Source organism: Atractosteus spatula, unplaced genomic scaffold (genome assembly GCF_055471065.1).
Source record: "Atractosteus spatula isolate fAtrSpa1 unplaced genomic scaffold, fAtrSpa1.hap1 Scaffold_94, whole genome shotgun sequence".
In the NCBI taxonomy this organism is placed as follows: Eukaryota; Metazoa; Chordata; class Actinopteri; order Semionotiformes; family Lepisosteidae; genus Atractosteus; species Atractosteus spatula.
In genome coordinates, this window is record NW_028296928.1 from 17601 (window position 1) to 24786 (window position 7186).

Below are 7186 nucleotides of genomic sequence, written 5' to 3' on the forward strand. Positions count from 1 at the left end.
CTGACAATCACAATAGGAGGAAAATGTAGAAACTGCTTAGCAAGAACATAAAGGACAGGAAAATGCTTCCCAAACACATAAATGTCTTTAGCAGAAAGGAAAATTAGATAGGCTTCGATTTCTGCATTTATATAATCCAATATATAAGCAAACAGCACAAGGGGACTCTTCAGTCTACTCCTGTCCTACAGTAACACTGATTCAAACCAAGGTTGTTGCAGCTTCAAAGCAAAGCTCTTACCATTCTTACCAGCAAGATTTGTTTTTTCAAGGAAGGAAACACTAATGTAAAATATACTGTAAATAGACAGGAAGTATTCTTAAGTTAAAATTATAATAATAATTGTTAAAATAATCATTTTGTTCTCTCTTGCAGTAACTGATTATAATATTTGTTTGTGGTTTGGTGATTATTGAAAGCAGAACAATTGTCAGTAACGTTTGAAACATACAGGCACGTGTCTCCTGCAGTTACTGAAGAATTTTCAATGTATTTCTCTGTGTCCGCGTGCCTGGTGCATCTTTATTGGACAAAGTCTTTTTCCACTAAAAGAAGGAAAGAAAAATTTGATTATTATTAGTTCATCAGTTGTTTTGATCAAATTATTATAATGCAGTGCCAGGTACAATTAAGGTATATTATGTACATGAACGTCATGTCTGAGACAGTGATGCCAGCTGACTATCGCTGGAGGACAGTTCATCATGAGTGTGTAAGTAAGCATAATGAAGGAGAAGAGATCGGCCTCTGTGATGCAGTGTCCAGTGACACTAACTATCTGTCCTACTGTTCTCTGCTAATGTAGTGGGTGAATGTAAGGTTTCTTTCTTGTAAAATATAATCGAGTGCATTTTTGCTGCTGAAAATGAATCTTGTGCATTTCAATTTTGTGTTCATCTTCCGATATTGTCACCTAATTCTGTATATCATTTCATCAGACTGCTACATTTGTAGGAGCTCAATTGCATTAGATTGCATAGTGATAGTATTTCTTGCTTTTTAAATACTTCAGTGTGGAGTTCTGTGTGGAGGAGTAGAGAACGAGCACGAGTCCCTGAAATAAGCACTTTTAACGGTTTTACACGAATCTTCAGAGTATTGAAGCCAGGAGGATCAGATTCCTGATCCAAGAGGTTAAAATGTGTATCCTGGTTTTATTTCCACCCAGTTCTCAGTTCCATAGGTAGTCTGATGATTTAAATGAACTGTATAACTGTTACAAGACTTCATCTAATTGTAAATTCATAAGACTGTCTGTGAGACACTTGTGAGAGCAGCTGAATCCCAGGGCTGGTGTGGATCACACACAGACAGGTCTTCTGTGTGATCTGAGTCCCACTGCTCAGAGCTACAGACTGGTCAACTGGTCACTATAGTAGTCACAACCATTGGACCATCAGCTACTAATAATCAATATGATGATCAGAGTGTCAATACTGGTGTTTATAAAATAAATACTAAGATCATTCCACACTCACTTGCATTATAAAACACTTAGAAACATGTTTGGAGGCTGACATACAGTAAAGAAAGTAATACAGAAGGGCTGGAGGTCCTGGAAAGGGTTAATAGAAGCTTCTTGCTTCTGACCTGGAACAGAGCCAACAGCTGCCAGATCAGTGACCCCTGAGCCCAGTTCACAGAATGGAGAATTGGGAGCTCTACTGTGTTTCTAAGAGGCTGGGAGGAAGGAGAAAAGGGGGAGATGTGACCTGAGTTCAGGCTGTTCTGTCTGATATTATTCATGTAGCAGCACTGATTGTCTGAATGTCCTCTGGATCTGGACTGTCAGGACAAAGAACAGTATGGAGTTGAGCTTAGATAGATAGACAATACTTTATTAAACCCCGTAGGGAAATTGATGTGTTACAGCAGTCCAGCCCAAGACAAGCAAAACAGACATCAGAATAGTTATAAAACAAAAGACAACAAAATAAATAAAAATAAATAAATAAGTACATACAGTAGGTGTGTGCAAAATGTGCTGATCATAGTCACTGTAAAAACAATAAAATATGTGCAAAATGTGCATAGGTTTATACAGACTGATTGTCCAAAAAGTACAATGGAGTAAACATGCTGTCCATAGAGGAGCAAATGAAGGGCTAACAGTCCTAGCCTAGGGCAGCGTTATACACCCTGACCGCCGCCGGGAGGAAAGACCTGCGGAAACGTTCCCTTGAACACCGTAGCTGGAGCAGCCTGTTGCTAAAAGTGCTCCACTGCCCAGTAACAGTCCCATGAAGCGGATGAGAGGTGTTGTTCATGATGGCTGTGAGCTTGGTCAGCATTCTCCTCTCAGCCACCACCTCCAGGGGGTCAAGGCTCATTCCCAACACAGTGCCAGCCTTCTTTATAAGTTTATTGAGCCTATTTGCATCTTTTGTCATGATGCTGCTGCCCCAGCACACAACAGCGTAGAAGATGGCTGCCGCCACCACTGATTCATAAAAAATGTGTAGCAGTGTTCCACACACACCAAAGGACCTGAGTCTCCTAAGAAAAGAGAGTTGGCTCTGACCTTTCTTGTACAGGGCGTCAGTGTTACCAGACCACTCCAGCTTATCATCCAGGTGTACCCCTAAGTACTTGTAGGAATGTACGCCCTCTATGTCCTCACCTTGGATGGAAACAGGGTTCAGCGGAGACTTATTCCTTTGAAAGTTGAAGATCATTTCTTTGGTCTTGCTGGTGTTAAGCTGGAGATGGTTAAGATGACACCACTCCAGAAAATTGGTAATCAAATTTTGCTTCTGTCTGAGTGTGAGTCTGAGCTGTGAATCTGACTGAGAAGAGAATAATGATTTGTTATTCTGCCTCTGAGGATTTTTCTTCTTTGCCAAGTGGTGTTACATCCCCTTCAGATACTCTGCACAGACTGCCAGAGAGAGATGGACAGATACGAGCACACGCAGCGAGAGAGATATACTTCTTCATTAACTTTGAAGCAAGTGTTCATTTCTTTTCTGGAACAAGTTGTTTCTGAATTTCAAGAAAGTCATACAACTTCTGAAAGATAAAATACAAATCTTGCTTATCCGGACAGAAGAAATATTGCAAAAAAAAAACAACAAATGCCAGTGATTTTTTCTCCTTTTAAAGAAAAGTGGAGAAAAACAACAGCAGTTCATCTCCGTCGGCTTGATTTAGCTTAATACAAGTATTCACTTCTTTTTTTCTGAAAATTACAGCCTGCGAAAGATTAAATACAGTTCTTGGTTATTCTTCGTCAGTGCAGAAGAAATACTGCGGGCTGGCAGGAAAATGCCAGTATTTTATTTCCTTTAACTACAAACGTGAATGGTGAAAAGCAACGGGGGTGTCTCTCTGTGCAGCTGTTAAACAAAGAGCTGGCGATTCAAGCCCACTCAGGGATGCGCTTCAGATTGTTCTGATGTAAACATAATCTCCGTTAACAATTAATGGGATTTCTTCGCAACACGTTAACCCTCTTGAACTTTGCAGGAAATGTGTGTGTTTTACTCGTGTGGAACTACAAGTAAAAAATTAAGTACCTAAGTCAATGTCCAAGAAAACCATTTTCACGTGAGGAATTGTAGCTTTAACTGGCTGTCGGGAGAATTCATTTATACTACGCAAAAATATTTTAAAACTAGATCACAGATTTGTTGGAGAATTTGACAATCCTTGACAATCTGGGTTATGTACCCAGTATGCTTCCGCTGCGCCACTCTGCTGATTCAACGCGACTGCTCTTTCTTTGCTTTCTAAAAGTGCGCCCGAGATGAAATGTCTCAACGGTAAACGCGGACGTCACTTTGAGCACTTGGTCTTTTGTAGTACAAATCATCACACGCTGCTCTACATGGGCGTGTCTTCAGGATCGTTGAGAACCAAAGCTTCCGCTTTCCGAGGCTACTGATTCTTTCGTCGTTAATTCCCAAATCTTCAATGAGAATCAGTGAAATGAAAACCAAACACATGCACACACTCGCGTCCTAGCGTGAAAGAAAAATGATGGAAGCATTTGAGAAATAGCAAGTGATTGCTACCCCCACACAGTTTATAAGACTGAAAATGATGCAGGAAGGACAGCAAAGTTCTAAAAGCATCGGTTGAAAAGCATCTACATAAGATGACAATTTCTCATAAGTAAAATCTTCAGCTTTAAAAGATTGTCATCCATATTTTTTTGTTTTACTCTTTTTCACATAACACGTTTTCGATAAATAAACTGTCTTGTAATGAAGGCTGCATTAGAAAATGCGTATCTAGCTTTGTTCAATTAAATCGGGACATTTGCCAGTCTCAAATTGATCACTCTTTGCAGGAACACTACGGAAACCTGCAGATGTTCGTTGGGAGAAGTGACTCCTGCAAAAAGTGTAAATCGTTGAGAAAAGGACTCCTCTCGCGAATATATTTCCAATTTCTAAAGAGCCGATTTTCTCGATTTTCGCCATTTTTTATTATTTTTTTCCGGTTCAGATATTGATCACGTTCGAAAGATGATTTTCAAAATGGACGTGTTACCTGCAAAGTCACCGTGAAACTGTTAATGGCAAAAAGATTCATAATATTTATTTTCTTAGAATACCAATGTAATTTTTTAGCATTCTTTCAAACAATTTCTTTATAGCTAAAATAACAAATTCATTCCATTCCATCTTATATGTGTTTAATATAATCTAAAATATTTTCATTTGTATGAAATCAAACTGAAACGTTGCCACTCTGTGGTCAACATAAGATACATATTTCCCCAGATCCTCCTCATTTGTATCTTCCTAGACACAATTCCACAGACACACACAATTATACAGCCACACATACAATTGATGACGACTTGCCTTCATATGTGTCAAGACTGTAGTAAATGTGTTACACTTTTTTGCATATAAGTAATGATATTAAAATATTTTTAGTCTGAATAATGGACAGTTTATTTACAAACCTTTTTTTCTTGGTTTCCTACAACCTATTGAGATATAGTGTGAGACAGATAGCTGTATCTACGGAAGAGTAAACTTTTCATTTTAGAGGATGAAATAGTTTGACGTAGTTAGGAGTAATTAAAGGAATTAAAATATAGAATCTAACCACATTCACAAGAAGTAAGAAGTAGAAGAAGAAAATGGCAGTTTATTGAAATTAATTTACTAGGTGAAACACATACTGTAAGTAATTACTAAAATACTGTTTTCTTGTTCCCAGGAAAACTCCTCTGTGATGAGCTGCAGTCTGAATATGATGATGTGGAGAACAATGAGAATGATCCCATCTCAGGTGAGGGCTGTGGAAGCCATGGGGAGCTCACAGTGGGCGTGGGAGGTTCAGCAGGTCTTCAGATAGTTCACAGGGAACCATTCCAAAGTCAACTAGACCCAGGACCAGACCTTAACTGTGGTTCAGCTGCCAGGGGGTCTTCAGGGTTTAATCCCAGCACATTGAGAAAGAGGGTTTCTTACAGTGGGTCTGACTCAGTCTCTGGAGTCCCATCTGGAATCCCTGCTAAGAAACAATACATTTCTGAATAAACATCTATTATTCTATTAGTGTTTCCTATTCATATATTCTGTTTTCTATAGAGTTTATAACAGAAGTTTGGAAGAAAGATTTTATCCTAATCTCACTTGCTGTTCTTCTAAATTTAAATGTACCTATTGGGATGTTTTCACAATTAAACAATTACACAAATACAGCAGGGAATACCTGAGCATTTGAAAACCCTGGTAGGCATGTGTAACAATACTTATACTCATCCGAAATAGGGGATTAAACACAACAAATGTGTCATCATGGATAAAGTCAGAGAGCTCTCTGAAGAGTGCATATGAGGTTATTCACCAATCTCCCCTCAGAAGTGCCAGATGCTAACAGTCTATTATAGGAGGTGTTCCGTAAGTGTAATCCCTGACAAGGGAGGATTTACAAAATATTACATGGATGTAAATAAATATGATTTCTACTGGACTTTATGTACAGTACTATAGAAATTACATTATAACATTTTTAGATGTTTTTAAGCGAGACACATGATCTAAGACATACATCTGTTTTTGATGATTCTGTTTCTGTTTCATGGGGGATATGAAAAAATCTGGAGGGCACATATTCTGTATTTTTTAATTTTCTATTCTTGCCATGACATACTTCTGGGACTTTTTACATTAAGGGCTACTAGGTCTGAAGCAATGTACCCAGATATCAGAAGCTAGTTACTAGTGATTTTTTGGAATAAACTTTTGTATTCCAAAATGTGTACACTCTAAACAAAAGGCGAACATAGCTATAATTTCCTATATATCCTTTCAGTAAATAATTAATAATTATTAAATTCTAGTATTGACTTCTTTCACTAACATTTTCACATAATGGCAAGAATGCCCATTGCAAGTTTCTCAGTGTTGATTGTGCCACATGTATTTTGTCTCTTGACAGATGCTTCACACAATTTATATCTTTTCCACAACCTTGTTTCTTTGAGTAATGAGATCTTGAGGGTCTGTTTCTGTATGAAATACTCTGTTTTCTGTACCCTGTTCACCTCTTCTGCTGACTGTGTGTCTCTGGCAGGTGTCTCTGCCATTTCTCCTGAAGTGCAGAGTCTCCTGGCCACACAGCCCATTGAAGATGGATGTGACTATGATGATGTCGGAGTCTCCTGACCACACTACCCTCTGAAAAAGGATCTTAGTATGATTATGTCAGAGCACTGTGCAGCTTTGTAGAGGATTCATCCTGAAGTCAGATTAGAGTTTTTAACTGAGTAATACCATTATGATATGCCTTGTGTTTCTGAGTCATCCCTGTTAAAATACTGTTATATTTCCCTTAATGTATGTAGTTCTGTAGGTTATGAGGCGTTTGATTTCAGATTATCCAGTAACTGTACAGCTGAAAACCTGTACAGTACCCACACAGTCACTGTCCTAGTGAGACCTTGTTACTGTGTCTCCTGCTGTGTCTCTCAGGCTGTAAGACTGACCTGCACTTTTATACCTTTACATTGAGAGACACTGCACTACAACAGAAGGTCTATATGTCCTGCAATTCTGAGATAAGAACTGAATTGTGATTGTTGTTTCCCATTGTCTACTGATTACAGATGTGTGTCATTATCAGAACAAGTAGATACAACATTAATTAATGATCAGTTAATCTGGCCTGATTTCATGTCACTGCCACTTACAGCGTGCTACATATGGAAAATAATCTGCATAC